Raw genomic sequence first — 21,218 nt, 5'->3', positions numbered from 1 at the left:
ACCCGACGCGTATTATAACCAAAATGAAGCACAATGAACGACAATGAACCAAGATGAAAACAGAATTAACGACAATGCATTTAATGGTATATTTATTAAGTATACAGTCATAACATTTTGATATAATGTTTAAATAAAAAAATTCCATTCGACGGTTTTCACGTAATTGCAGTTTTTTCATTGACTATGCTCGTATAGTTTTTAGCTTACCTGAGCTGAAAGCTCAAGTGAGCTTTTCTGATCACATTTTTTCTGTCAACAAAACTTGGAACAAAGCAATCTTAGGCAAAGGGGATTCAAAGTTGTAAAAAAGGACACGCCCTATTTTAACGGGAGATAATTACGAGTTATTGAAAAATTTTGAGAATTTTTTAAAAGTTTTTTTCTCAAGATTTGAACGCATTCTTAAGAACTGTAGATTCAAATTTAAGAAAATCATGATCCCTGAGGGTAGGATGGGCCCACAATGGGAGATTAATGACATAGGAGTTACTCAGTATAAAGAGTAAATCTTTAAAATTTTCTTCTGAAAAACTGATTCGCCAGGAAAGCTGAAACCTTTGTGCAAGCATCCTCCAGTAGAGTAAATTCAAAGTTGACCCCCGGGAGAAGGGTGGGGCAACAATGGAGAATCGAATTTCTACTAAAGAATATAGAGTCAATCTTAAAAAATCATCTTCTCAGAAACCAGTCAGCTAGGAAAGCTGAAACTTGCACACAAAGCTTAAGCATCTTCTTCCACAGGGGCTGGTCTGCGACTGCACGCGTTCCAAGTGCTCCTGCCCGCATTGTTCCGCTTCACCTCCACAATCGACCGCTTCAATCCGTCAGGCGTCCATCTGAGGACCACAGTACATTCATCCGTTGAGTCTTTCTAAAGCACATGGCTTTTTCTGTTCATTCTCCTCCCCTTCGCCACTGATATTTTCTGTTCATGCCATCTGCATTGCTATCTTGTTTGGGATAATTTGCTGCCATCTATCCTTGCAAATTCGTCTGAGGCATTTGATCTGAAAGATGTAAATCCTTTTTTTTGTATTGGAGACATTCAAGTCTCTTATCCGTGTAACAATAAGGACAATACTAGGCTTTTGAAGAAAGATACTTTGATAATTCTGCTGATATCGGTGGCCTTCCATATGTTTGCTAGTCCCCCCCCCCCCCACCCCTCAAAGGATGCGCCAGGCACCACTATTGTTTTCCTGATGCATGTCAGCTGTGCCTTCCACGTCCACCTCTTCAACCCTCTGGTTCCTAATTCCTGATTGGGATCATGTAGCAATCTTAGAAAAACGGTACAGTTTTAAAATAATTTTAAAAGAAAATATACCCAGAATAAAATTTATTCTAAATATATTTTCTTTTAAATTATCAAATCTTCAGAAATAAACAATAATCAATATACGAGGATAGCATGCAGGGATATTCGAGGGTTGTTCGGATATTATTGAGACGACACAATTAAATATCTCTCTTTCTAAGAAGCGAATTTTAATGAAAATTGGCTTGAACATTGAAGAAACCTAACACGGATCGTGCGATGTAATATAATAAATACTGTACATGTACATGTAGATATCAGTTATTGTGTTCTAACATAATGTTAGTAACATTGTCTCACGACATATACGTAGTACAATTGATGTATAGATAATTGGATACATAATTACAATGTTCACTGTAGATACTTGTACGCTCTCACTGTGTTGGTGTCATATTGTCCTACCCAGAGATTGTTTTCATCATCTACACACATACTACGGGGATAATCTACCCCTTGTTGTGGTGTGAGTAGTTGAGACAAGAACTGACCGTCCTGATCCAGGAGATGAACTGTTTCACTAATATCATCACACACCAGGATGTGACCGAGTACATCAGTACATATTCCACAGGGACCAAACTCTAACCCCTGACCTATGTAGGAGAACCTGTGTTGTCCTGATTTATCCACCACCACTACAGCAAGTTTGTTAGAGTCTGATACACAGACATCACCATTGGTGTTTTCTGTGATGTGGTGTGGATACATGTACAGTGGCTGTCCTTTGTTGTCTCTCTGTATGATCTGTATTTCTGTCCCTGTCCTGTTGTACCTGGTGACTTTACCAATCATCCCCACCAGTATGTCCCCGTTGATGTGGGAGGAGTGTATACTGAGTGGATTCCAGTCTCCTGTTTTAATGAATTCAGTGATTGTATTATCCTGTGTAATCCTATTGATGACGTTCTTGCCTCTGTCTGTATAGATCAGATCCCCGTCCTGTGTGACTGTGTGGTAGCCTTCATATTCACCACTGGTTTGTATCTTCTGTAGCTGATTCCCCTGTAGATCTGTTTGTACAAGGTTACCCCTACTATCACTGACCCAGAGTCTGCCTGATTTACCCAGTGATATATGAAATACATCATCAACACCTGGTACTGTGTACTCCCTGACCTTGGTGACAGAGGAAGACAGAGACAGTGTTTGTTTCACGTCAGATTTCTCTCTGTCTTGTTTCCTCTGTTTCCCTGTAGGTTTCAACTGTGTAGAGGCAGTCTCCATGGGTTTTATTTTTCTGTTTTCTGGTTTAGTGTTGGGGACAGTTATTTTACCCAGTAGTTTGGCGACATCTTCCTTGCTGGTGTATTTACCAGCAGTAAATACCGGTAGGACTGGTTTGGATGTCTCTGGTATGGGTCGTATAATCAAGGTTTCTGATTTGAGAGCAAATGTTAATTGTTCTATGTTTGAGGGAGATAAGTAACCATAATATGTTTTGATTAAACCATTGAGAGAGTTGATGTAATCATCTATTTCTTGATTTTGACCGTTCAATGTTTGTAATAATGACTGTTCTATTTTGTCGACTTGTTTCATTTTATCTAATGTGACTGCATCTACCAGTTTTTTTACAGACTCAGCTTCAGCCTTTACGGATGTTCTAATACCTGCCATGATCTTCTTAATTTCTGTGACATCTCCAGCAATTACCTTTTTTAGATCTTGAGAAGTAGGCTCAAAATAGCTTCTAATGTTGGCAATTTCCTCGTTATATATCGAAACCTTTTCATCAAAGACTATTTCTAGGTTGGTAAACAAATGGCCGCGGTGTTCTTTGGAGCCTGTACATTTAGAACAAATGGGAATCTGGCATTCCCTACAGAGAAGATCTATTTCTTTTGTGGGGTGGATCTTGCATTTCACTACAGGAAGCGGTCGTTTGCGTTGTTTATAAGGGACCACTTCATGGTTCTTGGTTTTCTTATTCTTCGGATGTTCATCTCTGCATTGTTCACACATTGGTAGGTGACAGTCATTGCAGTAAAATTGGCAGTTTTTCTCACAGTCTTCAGTGCCACACACCAAATAATGCTGGGCGTCGGGTGGTATTTGGGATTCAGATAATGCCATCTGAAAAGAGAAAAATTGTCATTCTTTTCGCACGGTGTTGGTGTTCAAATGTCATTTTAGAGTGCGCGCACGGTTTTAGATCAAGACATTGGGACACTTGTAATTTTAATTGTCAATCTGTTTGAATGTATGTGGACTTTAATAAAGCGTGTAATAAACTTGAAATTTTTCTAAAAATGCCATGTAGATACATGTAGGTACCAGAATATAAATTGTGATTCAGGAACTTTGACTGATCTATTGAATTTTTTTTTTAAAATAATATCTTTTAAAAAGAACATGGGTACAATAGGCGTGTAAAATGCCCATATGAGGAATAATTAGATACTTCAAAATTAAAATATCATTAAGTCTTATACTTTTTAGAAAAAATAAATTAAAAACAATGTATAATTAACGTAACATCTGTTTGTAACCCTTAAATATTTTAAATACTTCCAATACTTCAAACTGGCGTATGCGTGTCCAAACCTCCAAATAGTGTCAATTGTATAACTTTAATGCATTTTCTTTCGTAGAGTGGGTATGAGCTCCGTATTTTTGTCAAAGTCTACATGCAGTTTAATGGAATTTAAACCGTTTTTAATCAACAAAAATGTGGAGAGATGACCCACTAAACTTTAAAAATGTCATTTTGTGGCCCTACAATTGAACGTTTTAGAAAAATAATACAAGTCCGTAAATTCGTGGCCAACGTCTCATATAGCATTTAAACACCGCACTTTGTTGTGAATGAAATGGCCCAGTGGTTAGAGAAATAGACATTTGTTGACTTTATAAAACTTGGGTTTTTTAGTTGTGGATTCGATACCACAAAAACTTTAAAAAAAAAAAAAATTCTTATCTTTTTTGAAATATTTCAAACTGAATACTGTACTGTTAACTTGTATAATAACATATCAAATATATTTAATTGAAAAACTGTTAAATTGACACGTGTCACAAGAGAGATATTTCACAGTCAAATATTATTTTCATTTAAAATAATTCTTGGCTATATTTCATGATAATAAAAATCATTGTATTAGAATGCGTATTTTCATAGGTTGCATAACCATTGGAGAAAAACACACATGTCAGCAAATTTTGTTAATAGAGATATATCAAAATGTCAACATTAAAAGTCACACTTAAAAACATATTACATTACAATAGCAATAATTTAGACATTTCTTTTAAAAAGTGGCGCAAAACATTCGCAAAAATGAATCATAGTAAGAAATGTGCCTTTTCTCCCCAAAAGTGGCGCAAAACATTTGCAAAAATGCATCATAGTTAGAAATGTGCCTTTTCTCCCAATCAGTTTGATGCCATATACACAAGATAATTGATTTTCAAATATAACGATGTCAATATTATCTGTCACGGGTACAGTTTATGTGAAAATTATTAATACATGTACCTACACATTATCTTGTGAAAAAGGTAGCAGAAAATATATTTTAAAAAAATAAATAAAACGAAAAATAGGTATAAAAATGAAAAAATAAAATTGATGCCAAATGCTGTTGTAATAGCAAAGATTGCATTGAGGGCAATTCTGAGCAATGCTTTAGGCAAAACAGCAATGCATGATTTCTTTCATAAAAAATTTAACGTAAACTGCCGATTGTACCTTACAATCAGTTTAAGATTTCTATATCATTTGTAAATCGGGTGCTATTCTTGACAATTACGAATTTCAGTTATTTCAGATTATTTAACAACATTAACATTGCAAGCTGTGAGCGAATTGTGTGCTTTTGAACATTGATATTGCCGCACTGAACAAAATTGAAACAATTTAACATTGCGAACTTCAGAATTGTTTTTACATATTATAATGATATTATTAAATAACATTTTTGAAATAAGAAATGTGTTATATGTTGAAAAAATTAGTTCAAAGTTCTTATTTTTTTATTTATTTGTATGCAATGCATAATGAAATGTATCATTGCGTTATAAGTGAAAATGAAGTTGTTGAATTTTTTTTTTGACGTTACCGAAATTAACACAAACACCGTGCGCGCCGTCTCAGTTAGTTAAAGGAAGCTGTCGCATTTATTTTGATTTATTTTGCTATATAAAATTATAAGGTAGTCAATAATTTTACCTACCCCCCCCCCCCCCCCCAAAAAAAAATACAAGTATATACACATATACGCACAAAAAACAAAATGCAAACATAATTAAGTGAAATCATAGAACATTCATGGGTACTTTGACATCTATGTATCTTTAGTGTTTAATAAAAATTGATTGTTTTTGATTTACATTTAGCGAGGTACATATAAGGTGATCAACCTTACAACCAGAATAAAATGTTATGAAAACGTTTTGTGCTACCTGGGTAATCATGTGCGGATCCAGCCTTTTATCGGGGGGGGGGGGGTTGTTAGAGAGATAATTGGGTGTTTGATGATGGGGTAATACTAAGAATCTTGAATTTTCCGGGGGGGGGGGCATTCCAATCCAATTCTCCCCCACCTACCTCCGCGCATGGTTGCTTCCCTTTACAAATCAAATATAGACTACAGTAAAACAGCGTGTACTTCATTTCATTGTGACCCAGATCATTTTGGTATAAAAAAAAATATAATATTTTAAGCATGAAATTTTTCTTTAAATAAAAAAATAGGTAAGTGAGTGTAATATGTGAAAAATTGCCACTACTTTCGGTTTAGCTTTAAGATCTTGCATATAAAATCGTCCGTTGTTGATCGACTTTATAATCTGGTAATCTTAATTGTACAAAATCACAAACTCACTATTACGTCAGGGAATATGTCACTTATTTGCCATCATTAGATATAGATATAATCATTCTAACTTACCATCAATGTACCCTTAAAATGGGTTCATGCAGCCATTATCGCTGGGATGTCACCTGAGAAAATTGTGCAATTAACTTCCTGGTTGTAAATATAGGTAGAGAACTGAGGCGTGTTCAGCAGAGCGAGTCTCCGCGACCAATCGCGAACGCGAGCACCTACTGCATTGAATACGTCTAAGATTTAAATAACAAGAGACGGATCTTCTGACCTCTACTTTGAATAAAAAGAATAAAGTTTATTTGCATCAGGCACGTAGCAACGGGGGTGAAAGGGGGGGGGGGGGTGGGGGGTAGTTCAAGGGCCTGTCCTTTTTTTCCCAAACAATATTATTCATATAGAAATTTAGTTTTAAAGGATCCCCACCCCGGCGCGTCTTTTAACCAAAATGAAGCTCAATGAACGGCAATGAACCACGATAAAATCACAATTAACGACAATGCATTTAATGGTATCATTTATTAAGTATACGGTCATAACATTTTGGTATAATGCTTTTCTGATGACATTTTGTCTGTCAACCCAACTTGGCACAAAGCAACTTAGGCAAAGGGGATGCAAAGTTGTGAAAAAAGGACCACGCCCTTTATAACAGGAGATAATCAGGAATTATTGAAAAATTTTGAAGAATTTTTAAAGTCTTTATCTCAAGAATTATTTGGCCGGTGTAATGACGAATAATGACTCGCATAGAATAATTACCTGGGGTCATTTTTCGACGTAGAATAATGACCCCCCGTTGCCGTAGAAAATATGGATTTTTCTGAAGAAAAAAGACCTAGGGGTCATTTTTCTTCATGTTAAACGTGAAAAAAATGACCCCATAAAAAATGACCCCCGCAGTAAACAAGAATAAAAATTGGTTACAGTACCCAGTATCCCGACAAGGTATCTGACTTTGAAATTACTGTAATTTTCACTCTGTGCAGTTGATGTTGAAGTTATAAACACCGAACTTTTAAAGAAATCGCTGTATATATTTTTGTATCCGTAGCAAACACACACAAACACACTTACATTGCCACAAATTGATTGTTTAAAACAGTTACGTCTCTTCTCTCGTCGACATATGGCGGGAAATAACGCTGCACTTGTGTAGACATCTGCTAAACTATACTTGATTCTTTTCCATGAATAATTCTTAACATCATATTATATAGTTTTATTATTTAAAGATGATATTTCATTTACGAAATGTATGCACAGCTTGCCTGATTTTATATATCGCGATTTTACAAAGGGTATTTGGAAATCTGTGCAGGTGGTGCTACTGTTGCAAAGCCATTCCGTAATAAATAAGAAAACAAATGAAAAACAAATTGTACACATTGAGGAATTAAATTGTTTGATAATTAATAATCAACAATCATGAAAGAATAATTGTTATAATATATTAAGCAATATTCATCGGTGAATGAATTTTCAACAAAGAATGATAAATTTAGTTTTAAAGGTTCCCCACCCTGGCGCGTCTTTTAACTAAATTGAAGCGCAAGGAACGGCAATGAACCACGATGAAATCACAATTAACGACAATGCATTTAATGGTATTATTTTTTAAGTATACGGTCATAACATTTTGGTATAATGATTAAAAAAAATTACATTTGATGGTTTTCACGTAATTGCAATTTATTTTCATTGACTATGCTCGTATAGATTTTAGCTAACCTGAGCTGAAAGCTTAAGTAAGCTTTTCTTGGCACAAAGCAATCTTAGGCAAAGGGGATGCAAAGTTGTGAAAAAGGACCACGCCCTTTTTTAACGGGAGATATTTAGGAATTATTGAAAAATTTTGAGAAATTTTTAAAAGTCTTTTTCTTAAGAATCATATGGCCGGCTGAAACTTATTTGGAAGCATTCTTAGCTACTGAAGATTCAGAGTCAAGAAATCATGACCCCTGGGGGTAGGATGGGGCCATAATGGGAGATTTATTTTTGACAAAGGAATATATAGAATAAATCATTATAATTTTTCTTCTTAGAACCTTATTAGCCAGGAAAGCTAAAAACTTTTTGTAAGCATCCTCCGGTAGAGTAAATTCAAAGTTGACCCCCGGGAGAAGGGTGGGACCACAATGGAGAATCGGATTTCTACATAGGAATATAAAAAGTAAATCTTAAAAAATCATCTTTTCAGAAATTAATCAGAAAGGAAAGCTGAAACTTGTGTGGAAGCATCCTCAGGTAAAGTATTTTCAAGTTTTTGTTAATCATGATCCCCAGCGGTAAGGTTGGACCACTGTGGGGGTTAAATATTTACATAGGAATTTATAGAGTTAATTTTTAAAATTCTTCTTCTCAGAAACCATTCATCCAGAAAAGCTGAAACTTCTGTGGAAGCATCCTCAGGAAGAGTTTATTCAAGTTTGTTCAATTCATGATCCCCTGGGGTAGGGTGGGGCCACAAAGTGTGTGTGTGGGGAGGGGGGTTAAATTTTTACATAGGAAAATGTAGTGTAAACAAATGGTAAATCCTTAAAAATCTTCTTCTCAAAAACTAGTTGGTCTGGAAAGCTGAAGCTTGTGTGGAAGCATTCTCAACTAGTGTTAATTCAAAGTTGTGAAAATCATTATTCCTGAGGGTAGGGTGGCGCTACATTTAGAGTTGAATTTTTACATAGTAAAATATAAAGATAAAATCGCCTTCTCAAAAACCTATTGCCAAGAAAAGCTGAAACTTGTGTGGAAGCTTCCTCAAGTAGGAACTAGATAGATTCAAGTTTGTTCAAATCTTGATCCCCGGGGGTAGGATAGGGTCACAACGGGGATGGGGGAAATTTAATACATAGGAATATTTAAAATCAATATTTAAAAAAAAATATCTAGAAAAGCTGTAACTTTGGTGAAAGCAACCCTATGTAATGTAGATTCAAATTCATTAAAATCAAACTCTTGCGTATGTTTGGGCCACATTTGTACCACAATTTTACAAAGGAAAACATTTTAAATCACAAAAACTGAAATTGTGTACTATATGGTTTTACTTATATGTAAGCATTTTGACAAATGTTGATTTTTACAATTGCTTGGCTTTGGCCACTTGGCGATTCTTGGGCCTCACATGGGGGTTCCAAGTTTGATGTAGGTTTATGTTCCTTAGTAAATAATTGTTTGGGATCTTGTTGAGAATTGCAGTGCTCAACATCTGATGTGATTATAAAATCATCTTAAAAAGGGACTTGATAAAAAACATAAGAATATCCAAGGGGAAAATGGATTTTTATTTATACAGGGTCTACATGTATCATACAACATTGTCCAGATTGTTTGTATTATGACTCAATTAAGCTAATTGTTTCATACCTATTTTTGCTCAGGTGAGTGATGTGGCCCATCGACCTCTTGATAATTAAGAGTCGCTACAAAAATAAAAATGAATATAAAATTAAATTTCTACCGAACCATTTTTGTACATGTATAAGACAACAGAAAGACAATACTTTTGTATTTTGCTTCAGTTATACATGTGCTCTCTCATTTATTTATTGCACAGTTCATAACTAACGGAAGTATAAACATTGTATATAATTATGTAGAAAAAGTTTGGAATTTATGCTTTTAATATAGAAACAGCTAAACAGAAACCCACACCACCCCTTATCGATTGGTCGAAACCTACAGAGACCTAAGAAAATTCCCGGACTGCACGTATTAATCACGATGATGTCGAACTCAAATTCCCATAGGAGATGATGTGGCTGATCAGCTTGAGGAATTCATTGAATATATAGCAAATTTTTAATAAAAATTTACACGTATTTGTATTATCTTTTTTGAGTTTATCCTGGCAAACGTGATATTATGGAAACTGACATAAACTGAAGAGCATCCCGTGATTTAGCGTGAATGTAATGCGCATGTGCAAGATTGTAAAATCAGAAAAATTCAGACGATTTCCGGATTTTTTAAAGGAATTTACGTTGATTATTAATTAGCGAAGCCTGATTGAGAAAAAATAAAAACAAATTGGTAATCACCAAATACCAAAAAAAGTTAAAAATATATAAAACAAAAGACAGTACTCTTCCGATTTCTCGGTATTAAAGCACCAAAAGTTGAGTCTATTATTTAGTATAGTAGTTTAGATTTTGTTGATCAATACATGTTAGCATAATTCATGTAGTAACGCAATATTATGAACAAGTGTATACATAAATATGACTTTCACTTTCTAAATAAATGATCTCTTTTTGCCATCATAATGTGTCATTATATTTAGCTTTAAAGCTGATTTGTGTTTGGAGAAAGGTGACATTTCAACTTGCCATAATGCAAACCGTAAATCAAAGTTGATAAAGAATTTGGCTTTTTAATCACTAATTGCATCAAACATTGAATCAAGGTGAAGAAGAGGAAAGGAAATCCAAACTCTGGCAATGGGATTCTAGAAATTCCAAGTTCCTCTTGGTTTAGCGGGTGGGCTGGAAGGCGTTAAGGAAAGACGGGAGGTGGAGGAGGAGGAAGATATCTGCCATTTTCATCGTCAACATTGTCTATCATTATTCGAATGTCGTCCTGTTGTTCGTTGTAGCTACTTGCAACAGCTTCTGTCCTTTTTAATTGTTCCTCTAGTTGCAGAATATACTCATTCCTTTCATGCAACTGTTATTTTTTAGCTTGAAGTTGTCTCTCCTTGGATTGAATATTGGAACTTAATTCCGCAACAGTTTCTTTAAGCTTTTACTTGGTCACTCGGTTGTTGACTATGTTGGAATAAGTGCCTGAAGCTGGCATGGCTCTGGGATGGTATAAACAAGCTTTAGTAAGGGGATACTCGCTTAAGTGAGAGGTGTTGGAACAAACCGTAGAATCTTCCACCAGTGATCTTCCCTTCCTTAGGCAAATGGCGGTACTTAACGAATGATAGGGAGAAGTCCTGTATAAAAATGAAAGATTTCATAAAAAAGAAGATTTCTGAGGTGTTACGGTTGTGCGATTTTTTCAATATGGAAAACTGACAGACACAGGGACGCGTACCCTGTTTGGCGAAAATACGAATTTGTAAGAACTGACCAATGAAATTCTTTCATTAATTTTTTAGGGGTGTATAAGTCACCAGCACATATGGGTTCATGCGAGGTGCGTAATACAATGGTGAATTGGATAACATAACAATTTGACAATGCATGGGAGGTGAAACTCGGACTATACTTAATCCTTCTGTATTTTTCAGCAACCCCTTCAAGCTCTATACTGCTGTTGTTTGTCCGTTTTTCCCGCTTTAATTTCTCTGCTGAATTCACATAGGCCATCTTCTGCTGCTCCCACAATTTTTCTTCTCTGTTTTCAAATTTTCTTTCTGTTTTCCACCTTTTTATTTTTTAGGTGCTCCGCATCCAAGCAGTCTCGGATTTAACTTGTTCTTGTTTGTGCTGAGGTGTAGCCTTAATCGGGTTTTCACCACGTAGTGGTCGCTGTTGTTATCCGGTCTTCGCTGGACTTTAGTGTCAAAACAGATTTTCACTGCCAACTAATAAGAGTTAAATTGATTTTCACTCTTCAAGTAGCAGGTACCCGTATTAATTTGTACGTGAATGGAGAACAATGTTCTAGTGATCATAATTCCGTTGTTCACGTAGCCTGTCTCCATTCTAAATCTCATTTTATACCAAATCCACGGAACCCATTGCTTTTGTAACCCTTAAAATCATTCGCTGCCTTTGCGTTAAGGATGTTACTTATTTCGGTCTTGTAGCATTTATTCACGGTTTACTGTTGCGCCTAATAAACTGGTTTCTTTTTCCTATTCGTTTTAATTATGTGACGCATACACTTGGATAACGGGCGCAGTCTTGTTTAGAATCGTGCTTTTATATGTTTTTTTGCTGACGTTTGTCTATCCCATGAGTGATTTTACAGCCTGTTGAGAAATAATTTAACAACTCCTCCCTCATGCAGTTCTTTGCTGTAAATGGCGGTCTGACGGTCAATCAGCACTCACTGATTCCCAGCTAGTATTCCCCCATCTCTCTCGCAATCGGTACCGATGGCACTCCTCTATACATACTCTTTCTTACTCCACTGTCCAAGATTGAATTTTTTCTTTAGTTGTCGTAAGGGATCTAATCAGACGCTAGCGTTATTTAAGACTCCCCCCCCCCGTTTCTCTACTGCCATTGATGGAGATTTCCAGCTCCTAATTGGTTCTTTTTTGCTCTTTGATGTCTATAACAGTCTTATTTGTTTTCCCGTGAGGTTGTAGTCAGCCTCTTCAAACGTTTTAGGACCAGTGGTTTTCGGTCAGTGTGTCTTTTGCTTATGCTGCGCTGGTTCACTGTTCCTACTTCAGTGTATCTCTTGCACCTCTCAATAAATGAGGAATCCTTTATCCGCCACCCGGGAGACGCGCTTCCTAGGCATGCAGCTCCATCCCCAGACAAAAGTAGTAAAACAATCCATCAGGGCAAAATACATAATTCAAGTGATAACTCCCCCTGAGGGGTACAATATTGAAAAAAAAAAACCTGCCAAATAAAAATGTTTTATAATTTGTATGATTTTAAATGTCAAAAAATGAGCTTATCTTAACTTGTTACTATAAACGTTTATGATATAAAGAGTAAGCTCTCTTGGCTAACTTGTAATAAGTGTTATAATACTTTCTTCATGAAGGTAGCAATGATTTTTATCTATTATGTATAAAATGAGCCCATCATACAAAAATCATTTTTCTTTATCATCCACGTTATTTTTATTGTAACTAAACCAGAATATTTTCAATCGAATATTTTTATTTCAAACAATGCTAGGAAAACTTGTTTTTAAAATGAACTTATTTTCAATTTATAAAGTTAATAAAGAGCTATAACTTATGTAGCGTCATGTGCTCTATGAAGGTATTCAGCATCGCAGATAAATATTTATATACAAGAGCTGGTGCTAAGGAAATGGAGAGTGGGATGAGGGTTATGAATTATTTAGTGTAAAATGCATTTACACGTAAAAATTGTTTTGCAACCCTCACTATATTTTTTCAATCAGTGCGTGACAATTGACCAACCTTATAGGCAATGTACATAAAAACTGTTTTATCAGAAAGAAATATATCAAATTTGAAATCTCTATTACTTTAATATCTTGCATTTACATTCGAATATAATGTAATTACAATAAACAAAAAGATCATAAATTTTATTGATATAAAAAACATATTGGTAGGAATAAATTGTGTTTTTATAATGTACTGATAGTATGTGCATGAATGATGCGTCTTAGAATATTGATGCACCTGACAGGCTTGAATGCTGAATCTGAGGCATAGGTTTCGGATGCTGGATGAAGTAAAGGTTTTTAAAAAGGTCACATATTTTATAGATAATAGCTTGCATAGTTGATCTAACTAAATCATAAATGAAACGCAGAGGTAGCTTCAGATGCAGAGCCTAATCTTCATTATCAAGGATGCTAAAAAAAATCGCCTACCCTACTCAAATATACTTGATGGATAGATGTGTTTGTTGTTAAGTGATATGACATGATTTCTATGATAAAGTATTGTATAATATGATACACTATTGTTTAAAATAATACAATATGATATATGTTGTATTGTAAAAAGTTATCTGATACGATATGATATTGTATCAATTCTTTTATGTTTTATGACATGATATTGTATCATGATATTGTTATGTTAAGCATTTTATATTATGATACAATATTGTATAATTAATATTGTACTATTAATTATTTAATCACATGTTACTGTTACATATGATATTGCAATATATAATATCGTATCGTTTGAAACGATATTGAATAATTTATAATATTGTATGAAACGATATTGTATAATATGATATTGGATTCTTTGATATAGTATTATATCACATGAAATTGTATTATTTGATATTGTTATATTATATAATATAATATAATATATCACATGTACTTTATCACATGGTATTGTATCATTTGATATGATACAATGTTATATCAAATTCTTTTGTATCATATGATACAATTTATTATGTATCAAATTTAATACAGTATCATTCAAAACAATTTTACACTATATAATACGATATAATATCATATGTTACAATTTTATGATGTATTATATGAAATGATATTGTATCATATAATACTATATTGCATTATATATTATGATATTGTATTATGTGATAAAATACAATTCTTTATAACATAATACAGTGTCATATCATACGTAACAATGTCATATATCATCATTGTTTATTATAGTATTTATTGTATTATATGATATATATTGTAAGTATGATAGGATGCAATATTGTATTTTATATTATTGTATTGATATACATTGTATCTTATGATACCGTATGAAATGAATATATGATTATCATACAATTCTTAACAGATGATATATGATATTGTGTCAAAACAGTATCCATGAATATTCAAGATTATAAAGTATGATTTTCATATAAAATGATAACGGTGGTCTCATAAAGGTGATGCCTCATAAGGGTGATGCCTCGTCTCGGTGAGCTTAGTAATCTGAGATTACCAATGTTTTCATTTCGACATTTGTGCATGTTTACAGACGAAAAATGAAACATTTGTTACAGTTGAAATTTTAAGATGCAGTAGAAAACTTCAAATGCTAGCATTTTTTTGGAGCAATTAACTTTTAAAACCTGAAGAAATTCCGGTTCTCTAGGTATATGTTTGTTAAATCAATTAGATCTCATATTTTTATTTAATACGTGTACAACTGTACAGACTTCTTTTAAATAATATTTAAATTCAATTTGTTCAAGTTGATGTTTTTAAATTTTTTACTATGTACGTAATATATAAAATAATAGATACCCGTTTTCCTGATCACAGCCTGTATCAGATTCAGTCCTCGACCAATATCATCCCATGGGCCTTCATCCCTCGGGCTGATATTAGAATCTCGGGCTGATACAAGCTGTGATATGGGAAAGGGTTTTTATCATTCTCTATTTATTTCCGTCTCCAAAAAATTAAACCACTCAGAATAATTCGTCAATATTATTGATGATGATTGATAATCTAGAGGTATCAGGTAAAAGTATAACTTAGAACGATAGGATAGAAGAGTCCTGTTATTATATTAAATCAGATCAAAATTGACATAGGAGCTAAGAGGACAACTATTTCTAGTTTGCAAATTCATGCACATGCATGCACTTTGGGCATTAATGTTCCCTCTCCCAATTTCAATTTATATCTATGATAAAAGAAATTTGATGCATACACACACTTTTGTCTTACTATCTTGCCTATATTATTTTTTGTAAATTTTAACCCGTTCGACTCATGCAATTAGGTATTGTTAGAAATCGCATTTTCGTCGGACATATTAATGCTAGAGGACATATTCTTTTCATTTACTGACCAGCAGATAAAAGCGATTTGCATCTCTCTCTCTATTTGTCTCTCTCTGTCCGTATGAGTCGAAAAACTCGTTTAAAAATGACATAAGTACAATATTACTGAAACATTATGAATTTCGAAGTCAATCGTATTGGTCCCACCCTGGGAGTAAAATATGAAACAGAAAGGAAGCAGGTTCAGACGGGCGAACGGACGGACTATCAGAACCCAATGGCATGTACCTTGTAAACTAGTTCATGTACTAGTACTAGTTCATGTAGTACAACCTCTTACAACATCGATCTTTAATTCTGTCCATGCCAGAAGGCACAAAGCTTAATCATCTTGGGACTGGTCTGCGACTGCTCGGCATGCTGCGTTCCAAGTGCTCCTGCCCGCATTGTTCCCCTTCATCTTAACAATCGGCCGCAAATCCATCAGGCGTCCACCTGAGGACCACAGCAGATTCATCCGTTGAGTCTTTCTAAAGTACATGTACATGGCTTATTCAGTTCCATCTCCTATGGCTCTTCGCCACTGTTGTTTCCTGTTCATGCCATCTGCATTGCTATCTTGTTTGGAATAATCTGCTGCCATCTATCCTTAAGAATTCGTCTGGGGGATTTGATCTGAAAGATGTAAATCCCTTTTTTTGAATTGGAGACATTCAAATATCTTATCCGTGTAACGATAAGGACAATACAAGACTCTTGAATAAGGTTACTTTGATAATGCTGCTGAATAATATCGGAGGCCTTCCATATGTTGGCTAGTCCCCTCAACCCCCCCCCCCCCACCCCTCAAAAGATGCGCCAGTGACCACCATTATTTTCCTGATGCATGTAAGCTGTGCCTGCGTCGTCCACCTCTTTAACCCTCTGTTTCCTTATACCTGATTAGGATTATGAAGCAATCTTAGAATTTAGTCAATAATTATACATGTACTGTCTTAATATCTTTTGATTGGAAACACTAACAAAATTGAAATGCTATTAGAAATGTCTTCAAATAAATACTGTCAATTACAAATTTCAATCGTCATATTACCATTAATATTTATTTTATGACTGACTAAAATCTTGACTTAAGTCTGATATTGTTTCATGCATCCTGAGACCTGTATTTTAAAGTCACAACGTCGAAGTTCTTGACTGTAATGACTTAGTATCATGGATATTATTCAATGTTTAATCAAAACCTTTGTACTATCAATGCTTGGTTATAGATGGACAGGTGCAATACACACATATCAGGCTTGTTTGTTGACTTGGAAATCAAGGTTTCAAGTATAAACGTATTTGGGAAAGGTCAAATTTTAATAAATGAAAAAATACCCTATACTGTACTTCCACCCTGAGATAAAAAAGATCATAATGCTCTACAACGTAAGCGAAATGGTCGACACACATACAAAGTGCTAAAAACAGGGAGCATATTTTTAAAAGGGACTTATATGTCATCTTCCTATTCGGACATGCACCTTCTCCCTTCAAATCTCCTTCTCTCTATCATCTATCTATCTATCTATCTATCTATCTATCTATCTATCTATCTATCTATCTATCTATCTATCTATCTATCTATCTATCTATCTATCTATCTATCTATCTATCTATCTATTCATGCTTCTCGGCCCAAATAGCAGTGTGTTGAATAGAACTATCAATGTTCAGAGACGTTGATTGCTGTTTAATAACAATTCTATCATAACAACGGTTTATAAGGGGTGATATATTAATTAACAAAATGCACATTTTTGTAATAATTCTCTTGGAAAATCTGATATCTATTGCTTGTTGAATTTATTAATATCTATTGAAGAATGCAGTTTCAAATCACTAAAAATATTTTTAATACACCAGTCTATATATTTATTTGTCAAATCTTCAGCAATTAATAATAATCCATGAATCATTATGAGAGGATAGCATACAGGGTTATACACACGGATCGTGTGATGTAATACAATAAGTACTGTACATGTAGATATCAGGTATTGTGCTCTAACATAATGTTAGTAACATTTTCTCACGAAATATACATAGTACAATGGATGTATGGATATATAATTATAATGTTCACTGCAGATACTTGTACACTGTCATTGTTTTGCTGGGGGTCCGTCCCACCCAGAGATTGTTCTCATCATCCACACACACACTACGGGGATGTTCTACCCCTTGTTGTGATGTGATTAGTTGAGACAAGAACTGACCGTCCCGATTCAGGAGATGAACTGTGGCACTGATACCATCACACACCAGGATGTGACCGAGTACATCAGTACATATTCCACAGGGATTAAACCCTGACCCCTGACCTGTGTAGGAGAACCTGTGTTCTCCTGATTTATCCACCACCACTACAGCATGTTTGTCAATGTCTGATACACAGACATCACCATTGATGTTTTCTGTGATGAAGCGTGGGTTATCATACAGTGTCTGTCCTTTGTTATCTCTCTGTGTGTTCTGTATTTCTCTACATGTCCTGTTGTACCTGGTGACTTTACCAATCATCCCAACCAGTAGGTCACCGTTGAATTGGGAGGAGTGTATACTCAGTGGTACCCAGTCTCCTGTTTTAATGAATTCAGTGATTGTATTATCCGGTGTTATCCTATTGATGACATTCTTGTGTCTGTCTGTATAGATCAGACCCCCGTCCTGTGTGACTGTGTGGTAACCTTCAATTCTACCATTGGTTTGTATCTTCTGTAGCTGATTCCCCTGTAGATCTGTCTGGACAAGGTTACCAATATTATCACTGAACCAGAGTCTGCCTGATTTACCCAGTGATATATGATATACACCATCAACACCTGGTACTGTGTACTCCCTGACCTTGGTGACAGAGGAAGACAAAGACAGTGCTTGTTTCTCGTCAGATTTCTCTCTGTCTTGTTTTCTCTGTTTCCCTGTAGGTTTCATCTGTGTAGAGGCAGTCTCCATGGGTTTTATTTTTCTGTTCTCTGGTTTAGTGTTGGGGACAGTTATTCTACCCAGTAGTTTGGCGACATCTTCCTTGCTGTATTGACCAGCAGTAAATACGGGTGGGACTGGTTTTGATGTCTCTGGTATGGGTCGTATAATCAAGTTTTCTGATTTGAGGGCAAATGTTAATTGTTCTATGTTTGAGGGAGATAAGTAACCATAATATGTTTTGATTAAATCATTTAGAGAGTTGATGTAATCATCGATTTCTTGGTTTTGTCTGTTTAATGTTTGTAATAATGACTGTTCTATTTTGTCAACTTGTTCCATTTTATCTAATGTGACTGCATCTACCAGATTTTTTACAGACTCAGCTTCAGCCTTTATGGATGTTCTTATACCTGCAATGATCTTCCTAATTTCTGTGACATCTCCAGCAATTACCTTTTTTAGATCTTGAAAAGTAGGCTCAAAATAGCTTCTAATGTTGGCAATTTCCTCGTTATATATCGAAACCTTTTCATCAAAGACTATTTCTAGGTTGGTAAACAAATGGCCGCGGTGTTCTTTTGAGCCTGTACATTTAGAACAAAGGGGAATCTGGCATTCCTTACAGAGAAGATCTATTTCTTTTGTGGGGTGGAACTTGCATTTCTCTACAGGAAGCGGTCGTTTTCGTTGTTTATAAGGGACCACTTCATGGTTCTTGGTTTCTCGATTCTTCTGATGTTCATCTCTGCATTGTTCACACATTGGTTGGTGACAGTCATTGCAGTAAAACTGGCAGTTCTTCTCACAGTCTTCAGTTCCGCACACCAAATAATGCTTGGCGTCGGGTGGTATTTGGAATTCAGATAATGCCATCAGAAAAGAGAAAAATTGTCATTCTTTTCGCACGGTGTTGGTGTTAAAATATCCTTTTAGAGTGCGCGCACGGTATTAGATCAAGACATTGGGACACTTGTAATTTTATTTGTTCGAATGTATGTGGACTTTAATAAAGCATGTAATAAACTTGAAATTTTTCTAAAAATGCCATGTAGATACATGTAGGTACCAGAATATAAATTGTGATTCAGGAACTTTGACTGATCTATTGATTTTTTTTTTAAAATGATATCTTTTAAAAGGAAGATGGATACAATAGGCGTGTAAAATGCCCATATGAGGAATAATTATATACTTCAAAATTAAAATATCATTAAATCTTATACTTTTTAGAAAAAATAAATTAAAAACAATGTATAATTAACGTAACATCTGTTTGTAACCCTTAAATATTTTAAATACTTCCAATAGGTTGATTCAAACTGGTGTATGCGTGTCCAAACCTCCAAATAGTGTAAATTGTATAACTTTAATGCATTTTCTTTCGTAGAGTGGGTATGAGCTCCGTATTTTTGTCATAGTCTAAATGCAGTTTAATGGAATTTAAACCGATTTTAATCTACAAAAATGTGGATAGATGACCTACTGAACTTTAAAAATGTCATTTTGTGGCCCTATAATTGAACGTTTTAGAAAAATAATACAAGTCCGTAAATTCGTGGCCAACGTCTCAGATACAATGTAGCATTTAAACACCGCACTTTGTTGTGAATGAAATGGCCCAGTGGTTAGAGCAATAGACATTTGTTGACTTTATAAAACTTGGGTTTTTTGGTTGTGGGTTCGATACCACCAAAACTTAAAGATTTTAAAAAAAAATTCTTATTTTTTTTGAAATATTTCAAACTGAATACTGTACTGTAAACTTGTATAATGACATATCAAATATACTTAATTGAAAAAATGTGAAATTGACACGGGTCACAAGAGAGATATTTCACAGTCAAATGTTATGTGCAACACAAGTAGTATTTTCATTTAAAATAATTCTTGGCTATATTTCATGATAATAAAAATCATTATATTAGAATGCGTATTTTCATAGGTTGTATAACCATTGGAGAAAAACACACGTGTCCGCAAATTTTGTTAATAGAGATATATCAAAATGTCAACATTAAAAGTCACACTTAAAAACATATTACATTACAATAGCAATAATTTAGACATTTCTTTTAAAAAGTGGCGCAAAACATTCGCAAAAATGAATCATAGTAAGAAATGTGCCTTTTCTCCCCAAAAGTGGCGCAAAACATTCGCAAAAATGCATCACAGTTAGAAATGTGCCTTTTCTCCCAATCAGTTTGATGCCATATACACAAGATAATTGATTTTCAAATAAAACGATGTCAATATTATCTGTCACGGGTACAGTTTAAGTGAAAATTATTAATACATGTACCTACACATTATCTTGTGAAAAAGGTAGCAGAAAATATATTTTAAAAAAATAAATATAACGAAAAATACGTATAAAAATGAAAAAATAAAATTGATGCCAAATCCTGTTGTAATAGCAAAGATTGCATTGAGGGCAATTCTGAGCAATGCAATCTCAGTAACAGTTTAGGCAAAACAGCAATGCATGATTTCTTTCATGAAAAATTAAACGTAAACTGGCGATTGTACCTTACAATCAGTTTAAGATTTCTATATCATTTGTAATATCGGGTGCTATTCTTGACAATTACGAATTTCAGTTATTTCAGATTATTTAACAACATTAACATGGCAAGCTGTGAGCGAATTAATATTGTATGCTTTTGAACATTGATATTGCTGCACTGAAAAGAAATTGAAGCATTTTAACATTGCGAACTTCAGAATTGTTTTTACATAATATAATGATATTTTTAAATA

General features: G+C 34.5%; 1 pseudogene; it reads right to left on the bottom strand.

The window, feature by feature from the left end:
- Positions 1–1,698: 1,698 nt before the first annotated feature.
- On the bottom strand, positions 1,699–19,334 carry LOC128158842 (uncharacterized; annotated as a pseudogene).
- Between the last annotated feature and the right edge of the window lie 1,884 nt (positions 19,335–21,218).

The sequence above is a fragment of the Crassostrea angulata genome, chromosome 8 (assembly GCF_025612915.1).
Source record: "Crassostrea angulata isolate pt1a10 chromosome 8, ASM2561291v2, whole genome shotgun sequence".
NCBI classification, from domain to species: domain Eukaryota; kingdom Metazoa; phylum Mollusca; class Bivalvia; order Ostreida; family Ostreidae; genus Magallana; species Magallana angulata.
The sequence above is the reverse complement of the archived record's forward strand: the minus strand, read 5'-3'. Positions and strand labels throughout refer to the sequence as shown.